The sequence below is a fragment of the Rana temporaria genome, chromosome 9 (genome assembly GCF_905171775.1).
Source record: "Rana temporaria chromosome 9, aRanTem1.1, whole genome shotgun sequence".
Lineage (NCBI taxonomy): Eukaryota > Metazoa > Chordata > Amphibia > Anura > Ranidae > Rana > Rana temporaria.
Window position 1 is genome coordinate 22,534,416 of NC_053497.1, and position 21,389 is coordinate 22,555,804.

A 21,389-nucleotide genomic window follows, 5' to 3' on the forward strand; every position below is an offset into this window, starting at 1 on the left:
ACCGGATTTTAATGGTTTAAAGAATGTCAGGCAAAATGGTCGGCCCTCACGCATGTTCACTTCATCAAATCTGTCACGCTTTGAAAAAAGTTTGGACACCCCTGCCTTTGACCATTCAGAGTAAGAATCAATAACCACGACTTTCTGAATTCTGTCTTTTCCAGTTTTCTATCCATTTACAAACTGATATTTCCAATCCTGTAGACCTTACCTTACACATGAGCCGTGTGTGGGGAACTGTATCGAACACTTTTGCAAAATCCAGGTATACCACGTCCACCGCCACCCCTCTGTCCAAGTATACCACGTCCACCGCCACCCCTCTGTCCAAGTATACCACGTCCACAGCCACCCCTCTGTCCAAGTATACCACGTCCACAGCCACCCCTCTGTCCAAGTATACCACGTCCACCGCCACCCTTCTGTCCAAGTATACCACGTCCACCGCCACCCCTCTGTCCAAGTATACCACGTCCACAGCCACCCCTCTGTCCAAGTATACCACGTCCACAGCCACCCCTCTGTCCAAGTATACCACGTCCACAGCCACCCCTCTGTCCAAGTATACCACGTCCACAGCCACCCCTCTGTCCAAGTATACCACGTCCACCGCCACTCCTCTGTCCAAGTATACCACGTCCACCGCCACCCCTCTGTCCAAGTATACCACGTCCACCGCCACCCCTCTGTCCAAGTATACCACGTCCACAGCCACCCCTCTGTCCAAGTATACCACGTCCACCGCCACCCTTCTGTCCAAGTATACCACGTCCACCGCCACCCCTCTGTCCAAGTATACCACGTCCACCGCCACCCTTCTGTCCAAGTATACCACGTCCACCGCCACCCCTCTGTCCAAGTATACCACGTCCACAGCCACCCCTCTGTCCAAGTATACCACGTCCACAGCCACCCCTCTGTCCAAGTATACCACGTTCACAGCCACCCCTCTGTCCAAGTATACCACGTCCACCGCCACCCCTCTGTCCAAGTATACCACGTCCACAGCCACCCCTCTGTCCAAGTATACCACGTCCACCGCCACTCCTCTGTCCAAGTATACCACGTCCACCGCCACCCCTCTGTCCAAGTATACCACGTCCACCGCCACTCCTCTGTCCAAGTATACCACGTCCACCGCCACCCCTCTGTCCAAGTATACCACGTCCACAGCCACCCCTCTGTCCAAGTATACCACGTCCACAGCCACCCCTCTGTCCAAGTATACCACGTCCACAGCCACCCCTCTGTCCAAGGTTTTACTTACCTCTTCATAAGAAGAAATCATGTAGAATTGCTACATGTCAGTATTTTACTGCAGCTTTCTGTGTAAACATGGCACACAAAAAGCAATTGTTTTCTATATTCCCTGGCTGTGACCTGCGTTGTTCCAGAGTGGAAAAAACAGGTCACTGCTCTATGTACGTACGAGCCGTCACCCAATAATGCTACACTTAAACAGGTAAGCTGTAATGCCGCGTACACACCATCACTTTATGTGATGAAAAAAAACGACACTTTCTGTGAAGTAAAAAGTGACGTTTTTGAAACTTCAATTTTCAAAGACGAAGTTGCCTACACACCATCGTTTTCTCACAATGATCTTGCAAAGTGAGGTTACGTTCCACCACGTTTTACCATTGAAGCTTGCTTCATAAGTAGCTTCTGGGCATGCGTGGATGAAAAAACGTCTTAGAAAACGATGTTTTTTGCTACACACGGTCAATTTCTGTGAAGTAAAAAGTGCACTTTTGAAAAACGACACATAAAATTGAAGCATGCTTCAATTTTTTTTGGTCGTTTTTTACAAGACATAAAACAACGTTTTCCCCCACACACACAGTCAATTAAAGTGACGTTTTTAAAAACGTCATTTTTTTTCATCACATAAAGTGATGGTGTGTACGCGGCATAAGGCTAGGTTTAGACACCCCTCTGAAAAGCAATCCACAGTGGGCGCTTTTCAGAGGTGTATGATGGGCAGTGACTGCTTATTTTAACCCTATAAACACCATAAAAACTCCTATTCCACACCAGAGGAGTCCTTGCCCCCGGGTAAAAGAATGTCTTGCTTCGCCACTGGGTAAGAATGTAGCCCAACCACTTGTTTTTTTTCTCCCCTCAATCACAAATGTAAATGAGACCCAAGAGCTTTTCTACTCAGCTATACTGGCTTTCTAAAGAAAATTTGCTGTACTCTGCACACATTTTGATGCTAGGCAACTACATGGCAAATGAGGTTTAATGTGGAAAAATGTAAAATAATGCATTTGTGTGGCAAAAATATAAATGAAATCTACTCACTGGGGGGAGAACCTCTGGGGGAATCTGGGATGGAAAAGGACCTGGGGGTCCTAGTAGGTGATAGGCTCAGCAATGACATGCAATGCCAAGCTGCTGCTAACAAAGCAAACAGAATATTGGCATGTATTAAAAAGGGGATCAACTCCAGAGATAAAACGATAATTCTCCCGCTCTAGAAGACTCTGGTCCGGCCGCACCTGGAGAATGCTGTCCAGTTATGGGCACCAGTCCTCAGGAAGGATGTGCTGGAAACGGAGCGAGTTCAGAGAAGGGCAACAAAGCTAATAAAGGGTCTGGAGGATATTAATTATGAGGAAAGTTTGCGAGCGCTGAACTTATTCTCTCTGGAGAAGAGAAGCTTGAGAGGGGATATGATTTCAATTTACAAATACCGTACTGGTGACCCCACAATAGGGATAAAACTTTTTTGCGGAAGGGAGTTTAACAAGACACGTGGCCACTCATTAAAATTGGAAGAAAAGAGGTGTAACCTTAAATTACGTAGAGGGTTCTTTACTGTAAGAGCGGCAAGGATGTGGAATTCTCTTCCACAGGCGGTGGTCTCAGCGGGGGGCATCGTTGGTTTCAAAAAATCATTAGATAAGCACCTGAATGACCACCTGATGGCGTGAGGAGAAAAAAAAAGCCGATCACCGGCGGCTGTTAGAGGGACATCGGTCCCGATCAGGGAGAGCAGCCGCCTGCTCATTTGTGCCACCTGCCATTTCCACCTAGCAGTGCACAAAAGTGCCGCCTTCCAGTGCCCACCAGCGCTGCTCATCAGTGCCACACATCTGTGCCACCTACCAGTGCCATCCATAAGTGTCACCTACCAGTGCCCATAAGTGCCACCTACCAGTGCCCATAAGTGGTACCTATCAGTAACACTCAGTGCTGCCTCATCTGTGCCCATCAGTATTGCCTCATCTGTACCCATCAGTACCACCTCATCTGTCCCTATCAGTGACGCCTTATCTGTCCCCATCAGTGCAGCCTCATCAGCGCATATCAATGAAGGAGAAAAAATTACCTGTTTGTAAAATTTTATAGCAAAATATCAAACATAATAATTTTTTTTTCAAACATGTTCATGTTTTTTTGTTTCTTTAGCAATAAATAAAAACCCCAGCGGTGATTAAACACCACTAAAAGAAAGCTCTATTTGTGTGAAAAAAAAATAGATAAAAATGTTGTTTGGGTACCATGTAGTATGACCGCGCAATTGTCATTAAAAGTGCGTTAGCACTGAAAGCTGAAAATTGTTCTGGGCAGGAGGGGGATGTAAGTGCCCAGTAAAGGAAGTGGTTAAGTATCCATTTGCTAATGTTACGCTCAACAACCAACTTTAGTAAAAAGAAACAAAGGCGTTTGTTTTTGCACAACCATGTCTAATACAATTTATATGGATTTCTTGCTAGTGACGCAACAAAATGTACATCAATCAAGGATTGCAGTGCATTTTGCACATGCAACACAGCATGTGAGTGCATGTCAACACACTTTCACTGAACACACACGTGGTGCGAATCATCCGCTCCCCTATAAATACAGCAGTGCCCAGGGCCAGTATGAGGGGATTTTATTACCCTCGTTGGATTGTTAAATTAAAAAGTGTGTGTATATATGTGTATATATATATATATATATATATATATATACACACACATACATACACACATATATATACACAAAATCTGTGATACAAAATCAATTAGCGCAACCACAATATTAAATACCGTATATAACCTGTGCTCAAATATTAAAAATAATATTACCAGCTAACACCAATTAAAGGAGAAGTACAGCCAAAGCTCATTTAGCTGTAGTTCTCCTGTGGATCACAGGAGTGCAGTTTCTTCTGTGCACTCCTGTGACCCATTTTCAGCAGACAGTAGGCTGAAAAAACCCGCCGTCGGCTGATGTCACAAGAAGGGCCGGTGCTACCACTAGGCAAACTAGGCAGCCGCCTAGGGCGCCCTGCTGCCTAGGGCGCCTAGCCACTGGTCTTCCTACTCTCTTCTCTCTGCAGCAAGCAACTAAGTCTCAGCATCAGCAGGCAGCCGCCGCTCAATTCAGAGGTGCAGTGGCGGCGGAGGACTGTGTCCCGACTTCCGAATGAATGGAAGCAAGCAAACATTCATTGATAGGCACTGGTGAGTCGGCATTTGATGGGCGCTGGTGAGGCTGCATTTGATGGGCGCTGGTGAGGCTGCATTTGATGGGCACTGGTGAGGCTGCATTTGATGGGCGCTGGTGTGGCTGCATTTGATGGGCGCTGGTGAGGCTGCATTTGATGGGCGCTGGTGAGGCTGCATTTGATGGGCGCTGGTGTGGCTGCATTTGATGGGCACTGGTGAGGCTGCATTTGATGGACGCTGGTGAGGCTGCATTTGATGGGCGCTGGTGAGGCTGCATTTGATGGGCGCTGGTGAGGCTACATTTGATGGACGCTGGTGAGGCTGCATTTGATGGATGCTGGTGAGGCTGCATTTGATGGGCGCTGGTGAGGCTACATTTGATGGGCGCTGGTGAGGCTGCATTTGATGGGCGCTGGTGAGGCTGCATTTGATGGACGCTGGTGAGGCTGCATTTGATGGGCGCTGGTGAGGCTGCATTTGATGGGCGCTGGTGAGGCTGCATTTGATGGGCGCTGGTGAGGCTGCATTTGATGGACGCTGGGCAGGGGCTGGGGTTTACATGGGCAGGCAAAATTAGGTTTCGCCTAGGGTGTCAAAAATCCTTGCACCAGCTCTGGTCACAAGACCGGTCCAGTTTGGGGCAAGATCATGACAATAAAGTCGGGATCCGCCCACAACCCCAGACTAGCATGTGGCTCAGACTCTGAGCCAGCACTCCCACCCCTTTCACAGCCCAGTGCTCCAGTGTGCGCGCGGGTGGGAGGGTGCCCAGCACTGACAGTCACCAGCTCTCTGATTACAGGTCACCGAGAACCAAGTGATCAGCGGTATTTGATCGCGTAGTTCTCGGTCTTAGAGCCGGCGGGGGACAGATGCAGCATCCACCTGGGTAAGTATGATTTTGAAAAATAAAAATAAACTTCTCTTTTATAAAGCACAAGGTGAATAAAGATACCTGAAAAAAATATCAACATTAACCAGGTAGCGCTAATACATATCAGTATCTACACAATGTAAATAAACTGGATCTCTGATTCATTAACCACTTAACGTCCCCTTCACGCCAGTATACGTCGGCAGAATGGCACGGCTGGGCACATGAACGTATATGTACGTTGCCCTTTAATCCCAGCCGTGGGGTCGCGGGCGCGTGCCCGCGGCACGCTCCCGCAACCCGGTCCGAAGCTCCGTGACCGCGGGACCCGCGGACCCGATCGCCGCTGGAGTCCCGCGTTTGGTCCCCGGAGCTGAAGAACGGGGACAGCTGTGTGTAAACACAGCTTCCCGTTCTTCACTGTGGCGGCTGCATCGATCGTGTGATCCCCTTTATAGGGGGACACAATCAATGACGTCACACCTACAGCCACACCCCCCTACAGTTGTAAACACACTTGAGGTCACACATAACCCCATCAGCGCCCCCTGTGGTTAACTCCCAAACTGCAATTGTCATTTTCACAATAAACAATGCATTTTAAATGCATTTTTTGCTGCGAAAATGACAATGGTCCCAAAAATGTGTCAAAATAGTCCGAAGTGTCCGCCATAATGTCGCAGTCACGATAAAAAAAAAATCATAAAAATGCAATAAAACTATCCCCTATTTTGTAAACGCTATAAATTTTGCGCAAACCAACCGATAAACGCTTATTGCGATTTTTTTTTTACCAAAAATAGGTAGAAGAATACGTATCAGCCTAAACTGAGGAAAAACATTTTTTTTTATATATATTTTTTGGGGGATATTTATTATAGCAAAAAGTAAAAAATATTGCATTTTTTTTCAAAATTGTCGCTCTATTTTTGCTTATAGCGCAAAAAATAAAAACCGCAGAGGTGATCAAATACCACCAAAAGAAAGCTCTATTTGTGGGAAAAAAAGGACGCCAATTTTGTTTGGGAGCCACGTCGCAATTGTCAGTTAAAGCGACGCAGTGCAGAATCGCAAAAAGGAGCAAGGTCCTTTAGCTGCATTTTGGTCCGGGTCTTAAGTGGTTAATGTCCATTTAAACAATGTATACATTTCCACTGCAGGAAAGAGATGGATATAAGTTAAGATAAAAGTCCGCTTAATCCCAAGAGATCAGGAAATCTTGCTGTATGCAAAAGATGACACCTCCACGCATGTGCTCATAACAAGTAAAGAGGGGGATTGTGTGGATAGAGACCCCCTCGAGTGTACTCTTACCCCAGAGCGATCAAACGTCAGCATGTAAAATGCAAGGCGATCTCAGCACAGGTCTCCGCTCACGGGCTGCAACTTTAATTACTCAATGATTATCATAGAGAAAAGAGAAGGAAGCAGACATAGCGTAACCCCGTTTCAGACCTTTAATCATAAACAATTTAAAACCATCCAGATGTACACTCACATAAGACAAGAATGTATCACAAAACACCATCGTCAGTCTGGTATCGGAAAAAGTACCGGCGTCTCCTACCGCTCGCTGCTCTTTTACGTGAAATCGCAGCTCAACCAAAAATCTACCATGTACTAAGAAGTGTGATAATATATATATATATACACACACACACACACATATATATTTATTAGACATGTGCACACTGAAATATTTTGTTTCGGATTTTCGCTTTCGTCCGAAAAATACATTTATTTAGTTACTCCCGAAATTCGTTTTTATCTATTTAGTTTTTCGTTGGAAATTGCATTCGTCCGAAAATCCGAACGAATTAAGGTTGAATCTATCATTGAAGGCTTATGGTGTCTGTCGAATGTTCAAAGAAGATTCGACGGAGAAGCGAAACTGTACGATGATGCAATCATACTTTTCCGGTCTAATTTTCCGCCTACAAGCTATAGAAGAATTCTAATGTTGTATTACACTAGTAATAATTATATTTATTATTATTACTAGTCAACCAACAATAGAATTCTTCTATAGCCTATGGGCCGAGCATTTGACCGGAAATGTACGATTGCAGCGTCGTACAGTTTAGCTGCTCCGTCGAATCTTCTTAGAACGTACAACAGCCACCATAAGCCTTCAATGACAGATTCAACGTTTTTCGATGCTTTGTCGAATCTTCGTCGTTCGTGTTGAAATGTCAAGTTAGTTCTAGCTATTTTACTGCTCCTCCTCTTTGGTTACAATCAGCCAATAACATTCATCATCTTCATTATTTTTATTTTACTTCCCCACCCAATTCCAGCAGCGATCTTTTCTCTCTATAATGTCGAATCTTTTCTCTCTATAATATCGAATCTTTCCTCTCTAGAATGTCGAATCTTTCCTCTCTAGAATGTCGAATCTTTCCTCTCTAGAATGTCGAATCTTTCCTCTCTAGAATGTCGAATCTTTCCTCTCTAGAATGTCGAATCTTTCCTCTCTAGAATGTCGAATCTTTCCTCTCTAGAATGTCGAATCTTTCCTCTCTAGAATGTCGAATCTTTCCTCTCTAGAATGTCGAATCTTTCCTCTCTAGAATGTCGAATCTTTTCTCTCCAGAATGTAGAATCTTTCCTCCCAATAATGTCGAATCTTTTCTCTCTATGTAGAATCTTTTCTCTCTATAATGTCGAATCTTGGACTAATAGAGTTAAGGTTAGGCACATTCGACCGACGAAAATGAAAATAATTTTTTTTTTATGTCGGATCTTTTGGTTTTCATATTCTGTGCGTTCGTTTTCGTTTGTTAAAACGATAACGAAAATACGTTCGGATGAAAACGAATGCACATGTCTAATATTTATTACACAAACACACACACACACACTTCTCCCCCTTCTCCCCATCCGCTCTGAGCAGAGAGCTGTGACTGTCGGTCAGCGGCTCTCTGCTCTCCCCTCCAGAGCTCCCTGGAGAACTGGGCTGTGGAAGGGAGCAGCTAGCTCAGGCTCTCATCAGATGGCTGGGAGGCTTAACCATCTGCCACGCCAATCTTCTGGGATGAAACGAATGGAAAATAGTAAACCCCTATACATCATTCGAGAAAAAATGTCCGCCCTGATAATTCAAATTTTCTCATCAGAGCGGACGAAAGCGAATGTTGATTTGACCCCCACTAAGGATTAGAACTTTAATGAATGTTCTTAAAAAGGAAACATTTGCAACAAAGTTCTAGTAATGTATGGCCAGAATAACTTCCTTAGTTCTAATGAGTGCCAAGAGCATGCATCTTTTCCTAGTGCTCATGTGTACAATAGCCCTTCATCCTGAAAAATATGGGAATGGTGATTGAACATTAGATAGAAAAGTATGTTGGATGTTCATGGTAATTAATTTGATTGTCAGTGTCTTTGAATGATCCGAATTGTTACTGGAGTAAAGTAGGATTGTCTATATCTGGTCTCCCACAGTACACAGGAAATGGAAATGCAATGATTTTAGTAAATATAAACTGCTAAATACCTTTTTCTTATCAGCAGTATATAGCAGTCTTGTGACTTCTATCAGTGTCTGGATAAAGCTTGTAGGAGGAGTTTTCATTCTCCTCTGACTGTCCTACGAGGCATGATCCCTGACCCTCTGTCTGGACAGTGCTGATTGGCCCAGTGCTGATCACATGCACCACCCCCCCCCCCCCAAAAAAAAAACGTCTCTACCAATACACACCAAACTGAGCATGTGTAGAGTTTCCCCAAGGCTCTGTACCATCAGCAGGTTAATTGGAGTAAAAAAAAGGGGAGGATCAGAGAAGACAGGATCAAACAGCCTTTTTACACAATGTGGAGGATTGACCCCTTAGGTCAGTGATGGCGAACCTTGGCACTCCAGATGTTTTGGAACTACATTTCCCATGATGCTCATGCACTCTGCATTGTAGTGGAGCATCATGGGAAATGTAGTTCCAAAACATCTGGGGTGCCAAGGTTCGCCATCACTGCCTTAGGTTCTATAGTGAGTATAACAAGCTTGTTTTACTGCATATACAGACTGATTTTACCGTTGTGGATTTAGTAACACTTTAACAGCTATGTCCACCCAACAGGTATTTCAGCTATGGTTAGACATTGCATTGTTATCCACTGCTTTATCTTTATACCTCTGGTTCACATAAGTGTAAGGCTTCAGGCACACTTAAAGCGGTAGTTCACCCTCTCGTACTTGATTTTACCATCGAGACAGGCATTGTAGCGCGAGCTACAGTATGCCTGTCCCGATTTTTTTAACCCCGTACTCACCTCGTAGTCGTCCATCGTAGATTTCGGCTCCCGCGGGGAATGGGCGTGCCTATGGAGAGGGAGGATGATTGACGGCCGGCCCTGGCACGTCACTCTCCCCGAAGACAGCCGGAGTAGGTCTCGGCTCTTCACGGCGCGTGCGCACAGGCTATGCGCACGCGTCGTGAAGACCAAGCCTATTTCGGCTATTTCCGGAGAAGCGTGACGTGCCAGGGCCGGCCGTCAATCATCCTCCGTCTCCAGAGGCACGCCCATTCCCCGGTATCTTCGATGGACGACTACAAGGTGAGTATGGGGGGAAAAAATTCGGGACAGGCATACTGTAGCTCGCGCTACAATGCCTGATTTAAAGGTAAAAGAAAAAAAATTATTTTTTTCCCGTCGATAGGGTGAACCCCCGCTTTAAGCTTTTTTCTGCTAAATGTCCCACCATGGTATCTTATGTGATCATGTACACATAGGTGTTTAGAGGCAGAAAAAAACCCCATCCCTTTCATTCAAGAAAGGAGCCTTTTGGCAGGTAAAAAAACACCAAAACGCATGTGAATTTGTCTAAACGCGCTCAAAGTGCTATGCGTTTTCACTGCATATGAGCACCACAAACCAAAAACGCTATTTAATACATGTCTCTATGCTTTATTTTGTTGAAAAAAAAACCCGAGCATTTCTGGCCGTGGCCATCTTGAATAATGACAAATGATTCATGTAGCATTTACTTCCTGGAATCTATCTGCCTTTAAAGTGGATGTAAACCGGATTCATGAAATCTGACCTGGGCACATATATCTACAGTGTTTACTTATCTTTCTCCAAAGCCCCAAGTCCCATGTCTTTCTGCTGTTTCGTTCCTCTGTTATCAGCAAGATGACGTCTGACAAGTTCTCAGAGCCGGTTCACACACAGGCGGCACGACATTGGGGGGCGACTCGGTAAGGCGATCTCAAGACGACTTGAGAGACAACTTGCAAAATGACTTCTGTATTGAAGTCAATGCAAGCCGCCCTGAGTCGCCCCCAAAGTCGTACAGGAACCTTTTTCTAAGTCGCGAAAGATTTACACCCTTAATGAGCACCTGTCATTTCAGATCCATCGCTAGCGGGCATCCACTCAGAAAATACGCTGACCTATCTAATACATTCCATCTGTATCCAATCAAGCAGGCCCTTGCACTAAATAGCAGTTGGTAGATCTAAAGAATAGTGTGTGTGTATCAGCCAATGAAAAAAAAAAAAACGAATGCAGCCACACATCTAATAGGCTACAATAAGGCTGCTTTCACACTGAGGCACTTTGCAGGCGGTAATGCGCTAAAAATAGCACCTGCAATGCGACCAGAAAGAGCCGCTGCAGGGCTTTCACACTGGAGCATTGCGCTGGCAGGAGGGTAAAAAAAATCCTGCCAGACACATCTTTAGGCTGCATTCACACCTGAGCGTCGGTCGTTTTTTCCGGCGTTTTGTCGCGCGCATTCATGCTTGTTACATACATTGTCGTTCGACGTTTTTTATTTTAGCCAATAGGAAAAATGATCATCTTTTCATCACTTGTTGCTATGTTGGTAGATTTTTTTTAATCTTCTGCCTGGGTGAAAAGTTCTATTGATTAAAGCGACGAAACGCCCGTAGCAAGCGCTAGTCGCTTGAATCGAGCGTTTCCATTACTTTCTATGGGAAATGGAAATGCTCAAACGACCAAACCGCCCGATACGCGCGACAAAAAAGGGTCCGGAACTTGTTTGAGCTTCAGGCGTTCGGCGTCAGGCGTATTGGCGTGGAGATGTGATCCATCTCCATAGGGAATAATGTATTTTTTCCCCTCGTATAGCGTATTTGAGTGTTGCGCTTTAGGCGACAAAATGCTCAGGTGTGAATGCAGCCTTAAGGCGCTGTAGGAGCGATATAATTACCGCTCATACAGTGCCTCTGCCCATTGAAATCAATGGGGTAGCGCCTCCAAAATCACCCTGCTAGCGCCCCCCAAAAAATCGTGGCAAAAACAACGGTATAGCGGCGCTATACCGCCAGCGCATCCAGCGCTTCAGTGTGAAAGTAACCTAAATTACATTTTTCGCTTTTGATTTTAAACAAGCTTTAACTTTTTGGATTGGGGGGAGACAAACTATAGAGTGGAAAAGTATACTACATGAAGCGTATAACTTCCTGTCATCGCCGACAGACGTCACCCAGCCCAGCGCAAAGTAGGTGAGCAGTGTTTGGTACACGATCATATGCCTCCAGCACAAAGTAAACAGCAGACATTAGACGGAATACACCGGGACAAGTGCCAAATCTTATCTAAACATGACGGTAAATATAAACCATTTTCTAAAAAATAAATACATCCATATCTTCCCGGTGACTTGTCGGTACAGTTCCTCTATCGAGATGGTTCCTGTAAGGACTGCGCAGGCGCAATCCTTGCCGACGGAAATCTCCGAACCTCGGCCGGCATCCAGGCTCATTCCTTAACATCCCCGTGGATTGGAGGATGTTAAAAAAAAAAAGAGCCAGGAGGCCGAGCGAGCGTAGCGAGCCGTCCGACTGGCCACTTACCTCAAATTCCACGTCGCCCTGGAGGTTCGGTGATTTCCGTTGGGAAGGATTGCGCCTGCGCAGTCCTTACAGGAACCATCTCGAATGCCGGAACCATATCGTCAGATCACCGGTAAGGATGAGCTCTGGCGTGTTCGCATGCTACACGTGCAGAGCCCGCCAGGAAGTGTGCACGGCGCTGCGCTAATCACAGCCAGAGAGACATTTCCCGATCTCTGCAGCCAAGCATCGGGACAATGTCTCCCTGGCTGTGATTAGCGCAGCGCCGTGCACACTTCCTGGCGGGCTCTGCATGCGAACACGCCAGAGCTTATCCTTGATCACCGGTAACCCAGGGTGAAGCTATCCATAGATCTCAGATGGCAGTCAGATGTTGGTACATGATCGGAGTCGTATAAATCTTTTGATGCAAAAAACGTAAAATAAACAATCTTCTATCAAAGAAGCATAAAGGTTCAGGCAACCTGTAGACACCTCTGATTCTGTGACTGTAATTTTTCCCAGAATGTCATCTGGACCTGCAGACACTTCTCTTCTAATGTCTGTAGGGAGATTTATTCTATATATTTAAAATACAATAAAAAAGAAACATGCAAGCTTTGACATTTGCAGTATTTTTTGAGATCTCGCAGGCCTGCGCCCAATCGCATTTCAGTACCTACCTTGTATGCGTCTCCGGAGAGTGCGGAGAGTTTGGTGTGGGACGAATTCCTGTAGGCAGAAGAAGTGGAAAAGCTGATGCTGAGTAATAGAGTTCCTGGTTCCTGAGCATGTGAGAGGAGGGGCCGGGCTGCCACTAAGCCCAGGGAGGTGCTTCTTTTAAGGTGATTTAAAAAAAACACAAAAGCCTTGAACACAAGTACAGCCAGATGCAAGCGCTGAACGCAAAATGAAACCTGCTTACCCAGGTAATGGTGACACGGAGAGGAAAGGTCCTCAAACATCAGTCTGACGGGTTTTTAGGAATGTTATGTGACACAAAATCTTGGAAGGTGAAACTTTATTGTAAAAAAATAAAAATCTTGGAAGGGGGATTTTTATTTGAGGACGGATCGTTTTTTTGTATCCAAGTCCCTCTCTACAAACTTGTGCCCTGACCTAAGGCTGCATTCACACCTAGGCGACAAAGCGCGACGCTACAATACGCTGGAGGGGAGAAATAACATGGTTCACATCTCCACGCTGAACGCCTGAAGCTCAAACAAGTCCCGGACCCTTTTTTGTCCCGGCATATCGGGCAGCTTCGGAGTTCTCCATACCCGACAATGACCTATACAAAACCGCGGCTAAAAACGCAGCGTTTTGTCACAGCAAATCGAGGTAAAAAACGCCGCAATTTGTCGCGGTAAAAAACGCCGCAAATCGCCTACGCCTAGGTGTGAATGCAGCCTAAGGCAGGAGTTAGTCTGACTACACAATTTTCCTTTAGACCCCTTTCACACTGAAGCGTTTTTACAGCGTTTTAGCGTTAAAAATAGCGCTATTAAAACGCTCATAAAACGCTCTCCATGCATCTCAATGGACCCTTTCACACTGAGTCCTGCAAGCAGCATCTTTGGAGCAGCTTTTGGGCGCTGAAAATAAAAACGCTCCAAAAACGCCCCTCTCCATTGAAATGAATTGAAAGCGCTGTAAAAACGCCTTGCCCTTTCACACTGAGGCGTTGCATAAACGCCCTAAAACTTTAGGGCAGTCGTTCTTAACCTTGATGGAGGTACTGAACCCCACCAGTTTCATATGCGCATTCACCGAACCCTTCTTAATTGGAAAAATTAAAATATGATTTTGCGTGTGATGGGCACAGTGGCTGCGTGTGATGGACACAGTGGCTGCGTTTGATGGGCACAGTGGCTGCATGTGATGGGCACAGTGGCTGCGTTTGATGGGCACAGTGGCTGCGTGTGATGGGCACAGTGGCTGCGTGTGATGGGCACAGTGGCTGCGTTTGATGGGCACAGTGGCTGCGTTTGATGGGCACAGTGGCTGCATGTGATGGGCACAGTGGCTGGGTGTGATGGGCACAGTGGCGACAATTGATGGCATAGAGGCTGCATGTGATGGCATAGTGAGGCTGCAATTTATATTTATTTATTTATATATATATATATATATATATATATATATATATATATATATATATTTTTGCTAGTCAGAGAAGGCTCATTTAAAATAACACAAAAACATTTTTTTGTATCTGCCATTTTATATTAATAAAGTGCTGGTCACCTCACCTCAGTCAGCCTCCTCCCCTCCCCCCCAATCCAGCCATTACATTTTATGCTCTTAACAGGTTCTACTTACTTTTAAACAAGTTCAGTAGTCTTTTTTAGCACACTGTCTGCTAGGTTCAAATTCCACTAGTCAGGCAGGCTCCTCGAGACTAGTCCTTGCCTCTGTAGCTCGTCACAGGCAGCGCCGACACACAGCTCTCTGCGCAGCGCTCCGAGTCCCCCCCTTCCGGCTGTGAGCGGTGTGACGTTGCGCCTCTGGAAGGGACCAAGAGACTCCTTCATAGGGGGAGTAAACAGGCTGCAGCAGACAGGAAACGGAGCCGGGCGGTAAGGATGAGCTCCGGCGTGTTCGCATAGAACACGTGCAGAGCCGCCAGGAAGTGTGCACGGCGCTGCGCTAATCACAGCCAGGGAGACATTGTCCCGATGCTCGGCTGCAGGGATCGTGAAATGTCTCCCTGGCTGTTATTAGCACAGCGCTGTGCACACTTCCTGGCGGGCTCTGCACGTGTTCTATGCGAACACGCCAGAGCTCATCCTTACCGGGAGGTGACGGTCCCAGATGCAGCAGTGCACTCGGCACACAATTTGTGCAGAGCTTCACCTGCGCCCCCCCCTCCTATCCGAAATGGTAACGCCCAGGGCACCCGTCCGCCCCTGCCTTGTACCGGCGGCCCTGTGTGACCTCCGCTGAACCCCCAAGACTCACTCACCAAACCCCTGGGGTTCGATCAAACCCACGTTAAGAACCACTGCTTTAGGGTCTTAGCAATGCTTTATCAGCACAATGGGATTGCAGATGAGGCTTCGCTCGAAAAACGCCCCAGTGTGAAAGGGGCCTTATGCCGCGTACACACAATCATTTTTTCAGGTTATAAAAAAACAAATTGTTTTATTTAATGAGAAATGATACCGCTCTAAAAACTGCTGATCCCTTGGCTTTGCTTCCATCCCACTAAACCAACAAGGTGCTGGCTATGCACAGGTGCATTGGATAGAAGAAAATCCTGGACTGCCGCACTCCTTACTCCTACAAGTAAGCATCACATGATGTGAAACATGTCGGCCACCTTTGTCCTGTTGTTCACTTCATTTTGACTGCATCGCTTTGGTAGTTTTTTGGATTTTATTTATACAATAAAGACATTTTTTTTAAGGAGTGCAGCAGTCCAGTTTTTTTTTTGTCATTAAAAACGATCGTGTGTGGGCTTCAGAGCATTTTTCGGGTTCTGAAAAACGGCAAAAAAAAAATCTAACATGCTCCATTTTTTAACGTTGTCGTTTTTCGGGTTGTAAAAAATGGTCATGTGTGGGCTTTAACGACGTGAAAAACCTGCGCATGCTCAGAAGCAAGTTCTGAGATGGGAGCGCTCGTTCTGGTGAAACTAGCGCTCGTAATGGAGTAAGCACATTCATCACGCTGTAACAGTAAAAGACGATTCATGCTTTTCTGTCTAACACGAAATCAGCCCCAAGGGTGGCGCCATTCAAATGGAACTTCCCCTTTATAGTGCCGTCGTACGTGTTTTACGTCACTGCGCTTTGCTCGAGCATTTTTTGTTCATGATCGTGTGTAGGCAAGGCCTTTTTTTAATGATCGAGTTGAAAAAAAATGCCTGAAAAACTTTGTTTTTTATAACCCAAAAAATGATCGTGTGTACGCGGCATTAGATTTACCAAAAACATATAATATGAGGTCAAACCTTAACACTTCCAATTTGTATGCAATCAGGCAGGATTAACCACTTAACCCCCGGACCATATTGCTGGTCAAAGACCAGAGTACTTTTTGCGATTCGGCACTGTGTCGCTTTAACTGACAATTGCGCGGTCGTGCGACGTGGCTCCCAAACAAAATTGGCGTCCTTTTTTCCCCACAAATAGAGCTTTCTTTTGGTGGTATTTGATCACCTCTGCGGTTTTTATTTTTTGCGCTATAAACAAAAATAGAGCGACAATTTTGAAAAAAAATGAATATTTTTTACTTTTTGCTGTAATAAATATCCCCAAAAATATGGAATTTTTTTTCCCTCAGTTTAGGCCGATACGTATTCCTCTACATATTTTTCATAAAAAAAAATCGCAATAAGCGTTTATTGATTGGTTTGCGCAAAAGTTATAGCGTTTACAAAATAGGGGGTATTTTTATGGCATTTTTATTAATATATTTTTTTTACTAGTAATGGCGGCGATCAGCGATTTTTTTTTTTCGGTACTGCGACATTATGGCGGACACTTTTGACACATTTTTGGGACCATTGGCATTTTTATAGCGATCAGTGCTATAAAAATGCATTGGATTACTATAAAAATGACACTGGCAGTGAAGGGGTTAACACTAGGGGGCGGGGAAGGGGTTAAGTATGTCCCTGGGTGTGTTCTAACTGTAGGGGGGGGGAGGTGGTTTACTCACTAGGGAAAATCACTGATCTTCTGTTCATACATTGTATGAACAGAAGATCAGCATTTCTCTCCCTGACAGGACCGGGAGCTGTGTGTTTACACACACAGCTCCCGGTCCCCTCTCTGTAACAAGCGATCGCGTGTGCCCGCCGTTTATCGCGCCCGCCGGGCACGGGAGTCGGGGGCGAGCGGGGTTGCCTGCTAGTTGCCTGCGAGAGAGCCGACGTAGAGCTACGGGCTCTCTCGCAGGAGAGCCAACCTGCCGCCGTAGAATGACGGCGGCAGGTCGGCAAGTAGTTAAAGGAACACTAAAGGCAGATTTTTTTTTTTTTTTTTTAAATAACAAACATGTTATACTTACCTCCACTGTGCAGCTCGTTTTGCACAGAGTGTCCCCTAATCCAGTCTTCTGGGGTCCCTCGCCGACTGTATCACTCGGCCCTGCCCCCCCGGCGCGCTGCGCCATCCGCTGTGATTGACAGCAGCGCCAGCCAATGGCTGCTCTGCTATCAATCCGTCCAGCCTAGCCAATCAACGGCCAGGCTGGGAACTGAAGAGGATCACGTAGACGCGCGCAGGACTTTCGAGGGGTCAGGTAAGTAAAACGGGGGCTCGGGGGGGCCGGTAGCATCGGATGTTTTTTTTACCTTAATGCATAGGATGCATTAAGGTGAAAAAACATTTGTGGCACAGTGCATCTTGGAACTCTATGTAGTGACACTGCAGAGTAACTTACTTGCATAGCATGAATGCAGATGAAGACCCGGGCTTGTGGGCGGGGCTGCTGTGTCCCCACCTCTAGCTGCTTGAGCTGCAGCATCATCGATGGTGAAGGAGTCTGTGGGAGGAGAAGAGGAGGCAGCCACACCCACAGCTCCGCCCACCAACTCCGGCTCACATGGGCAGAGGCGTTGCTAGGGGGGTGCGGTGGGTGCGGTCCGCACCGGGTGACACCCGCTAGAGGGGTGACACCATCCTGTTTTTTTTTATATATATTTTTTTTTTAGCTGACATGCCCAGCCTGCCCTGTGCAATCCCAGCCTGCCCTGTACCACCCCTAACTTGCCCTGTGCAACCCTAACTTGCCCTGTACCACCCAAATCTGCCCTATGCCACCATAACTTGCCCTATACCACCCCAACCTGCCCAATGCCAACCTAACTTGCCCTGTACCACCCCAACCTTTCCCATGCCATCCCAACTTGCCCTATGCCACCCTAACTTGCACTATACCAACCCAACCTGCCCTGTGCCACCCTAACTTGCCCTATACCACCCCAACCTGCCCTATGCAACCCTAACTTGCCCTATACCACCCCAAACTACCCTATATCACCCCAACATGCCCTATACCACCTTAACCTGTCCCATACCACCCCACTACACCAACCTGCCACTATACCACTCTATACTACCCTAACCTGCCACTATACTGCCCTATACTATCATTTACAGGGGCTGGTTTGGGGTGCGCCCCGTGCCCGTGCGCTGCCTGCTTGGTGCTGGGCAGCCTAGACAGAGGGGGGGGGTGACACCAACCCTAGTGACGCCACTGGGTTGAATACAAATGTACATCACACATCACACATATTTACAGTATTTGTAAAAAAACGTTGAAAACCATTTATAATTTTCCTTCCACTTCACCATTATGTGGCACTTTATGTTGGTCTGCCTAGGTTCACACTGACAGCGTGAATGAAATTGTATGAGTTCAGCTGAACTCGCATGATTTAATTCCCGCATTTCAGAGCGAGTTTCTGCACAGATGTCTATGGAACTTGCCCCTGAAGTCAACAATAGCACAGAAACCACTACTTTTGGGAATCAGTCCGACGACTAATTCAGATGGTGCCATTGACATCAAATCGCATTGGCAAATTGCTCCAATGGGAACCAGGGCTGAATCGCATAAAATCCCAATAAAACACATTTATGTTTTTGCAGAGCTTTTTTTCTCAGAAAATAGGTGCAGGAACTCAACCACGACCCTATTCAAATTTCACAAACAGTAAAAGGGTCTTAAAGGGGCATTAAATACCAGGATTGCATTACATACAGAGTGTAGAGTTCAGAGTGCAGAGCTGTCACTTGTAAACACAGAAACCAGACTTCTGTGTTTACAAAGTGATTGTGGTGAGCAGACCCCCCCCCCCCCCCCCAAGGGTCTGAGCCAGAGGTGGTGGAACTGAGTTCCCCCTGAAAAAAAGCCCTGTGTTTTTGGTTGTAACATGACAAAATGTGGAAAATTTCAAGGAGTATGAATACTTTTTCAAGGCTCTGTATTGTCCTTTTATAGATGGTGCAATTGCCATAATCAATACGTATGATGAATATTTTCAAAGTATTTAAAGTATAACCAAAGGTAAAACTTCTCCCCCCCCTTTTTTTTTTTTTTAAGCTTTGGATAGAATGGAGGGGGATTAGAACCCCTGTCAGGTTTTTATGGCTGACCGTGCCCTGTTGGGGAGATTAATCATCTATATTTGCCCTGTGTACCATTATTACCGAAACTGAAAAAATACCAAATTTTGGGTTGTCGCCAGAACAGAAGAAGAGGGCAAATCTCTCAATGGGGACACTCGTTTTAGTGACAACCAGGGATTTCCTCACTTTTGGCTATTGGACAGGAAATTAAGAAAAATCTCCCCAATGGGAGGCAGATGGCAAAAAAAAAAAAAAAAACGCACAGGCAGGGGTGGACTGACAACTCATGGGGCCCCCGGGCAATAGGAGATTATGGGGCCCCCAGGCAATAGGAGATTATGGGGCCCCCAGGCAATAGATTATGGGGCCACACAGTATACACACACACATACAGTATACACACACAGACACACAATATACACACACAGTATACATACACACTAAAAAGGTACTGGAGAGGCGGGGCAGCTATAATCTTGTGATTTTTTTTAAAACACAGATTTTTAAATACTGTCCTTTGGTTTTACTGAGGCTGGCAACCCTGATGGGGCCCCCTAGTGCCCGAATGGTCAGTCTGCCCCTGCGCACAGGGGTTATAACTCTCCATTAGCCCAGGTTCACACTGGGCTGCGGGAATGAAGCCGTGTGAGTTCAGCTGAACTCACACGATTTCACTCCTGATTTCGGACGTGATTTCAGAGACATCAGGTTTCTGCACAGATGTCAATATAAATCTCGGGCTAAAATCGCAAAAAGTAGTACGTTTTGACATGCGATTTGACATGTCAAATCGGCGGCAATGGCACCGTCCAAATTGGTGCGACGCCGCATCTGTGGCGCTGCACTGATTAGGACGGTGCCATTGCTGGCAATTGCCGCCGATTTGACATGTCAAATCGCATGTCAAAACGCACCAGTGTGAACCAGGGCTCAGGACCCCTTCAGACGAGTGGCGCGATCAAGTTCACCTGTCAATTTTGCAGGTGGAGCTGATCGGACCCTCCTTTCACTCCTATGAACTTGTGTCCATTTACACCTGCCTACCTCTGGTCCGATCTGAAAAAAAAAAAAAAAAAAAAATGGAAGGGGATCCGTCATCCTTCATCTAGGCGGATCAGAACGGAGGACAGTTGGGTGTAAACGGACAGTGGAGTCTGTTTACTTGTAGAGGAAGTTGCTACAACGCAACGCGTACGGGGGAAGGAGCCTGAAGTCGCTTGCTGCCATCTCTGAGAAGACACATGTTCTGTGTAATTCCTTTCTGCCGTTTTTGCCTTTCGGTCTAATGTAAGTAGCCTGTTAATGCCTTTTTTAATAAACCTAAGCCGTTTTTAAAGCAGAGAGCACTTCGATCTGTTTTTTCTCTTATCCTCGATCTCAATGCTGCCGAGCCTAAGAAGTTTGCTATCCACATATTGCACCAATCTGTCTATTGATTTCTGCTGGTATGACTGCCTGGTAAAACAGGGGTCCATACCTTAAGGTGAGAGTAGCCATTCTTAACGGTGGAGGGATCACTTATTTAAAGTTAAAGTCACCGGTGAAGATTTGGAGTGGTTGTCACCCTATTCCTTTGGAATTTTTCACTTTTTGGACTGTTTTTTTTGCATTATTTATGCACCATTCATGATTAATTTGTTATTGGTAGAACAACTGTGTTTTGCACTTTAGTTTAATTGTATTTATATTGCGCTGCACTATTTCCTATACATTTCTGTCTGTGTCCACTCTGCCATAAACTGAGCAGACACGAATGTGCTTTGCTCTGATCAGGAAGGGATCAGCAGAAAGATCCCCTGATGATTTCAACAGAGTCTGCCCTGTGTGAAAGGGGCCTTGCTCTATCCGAAATGGAAAAAATTGCCTTTAGTTCTACTTTAAGTTAGGATAATTTTACACCATGGCTCAGTCCACGCAAAACAGACATTTCAGGTATGGGTGGTTGGATCACTTTCTGGCGAGGACTCTTGCCAAAGGTCATTTATTGGCCTGTCTTTTGGCCTCCCAGCTGATAACAGAGGTGACCAGCTTTGTGCAGATTGCGGTACACCCATCGTTTACACACCCCATTTGTGTTGCTGCTGAGAGCACATCGGTTCCTGCATGTCAGTCTGGCCTCAGTCCCATCATTATTTCCTCCAGTCTCTATAGGAAACTCCATAGGTAAACATCAGAGTTCAGGCACACTTCC

The 21,389-nt window shown here is 46.0% G+C and overlaps 1 protein-coding gene across 2 annotated transcripts in view; it reads right to left on the reverse strand.

Moving 5' to 3' along the window:
* LOC120913182 (ras-related protein Rab-7a-like) overlaps positions 1-12,933 on the reverse strand; it is a 61,485-nt gene extending 48,552 nt beyond the window's left edge. Inside the window, exon 1 of one of the 2 annotated variants that reach the window (XM_040322953.1) lies at positions 12,800-12,933. The gene's annotated coding sequence lies outside the window, so the exon portion shown is untranslated. Of the gene's footprint in view, positions 1-6,630; positions 6,685-12,799 lie in introns of those variants that run through there. The other variant, XM_040322954.1, reaches the window with a different exon arrangement.
* Positions 12,934-21,389: the final 8,456 nt, after the last annotated feature.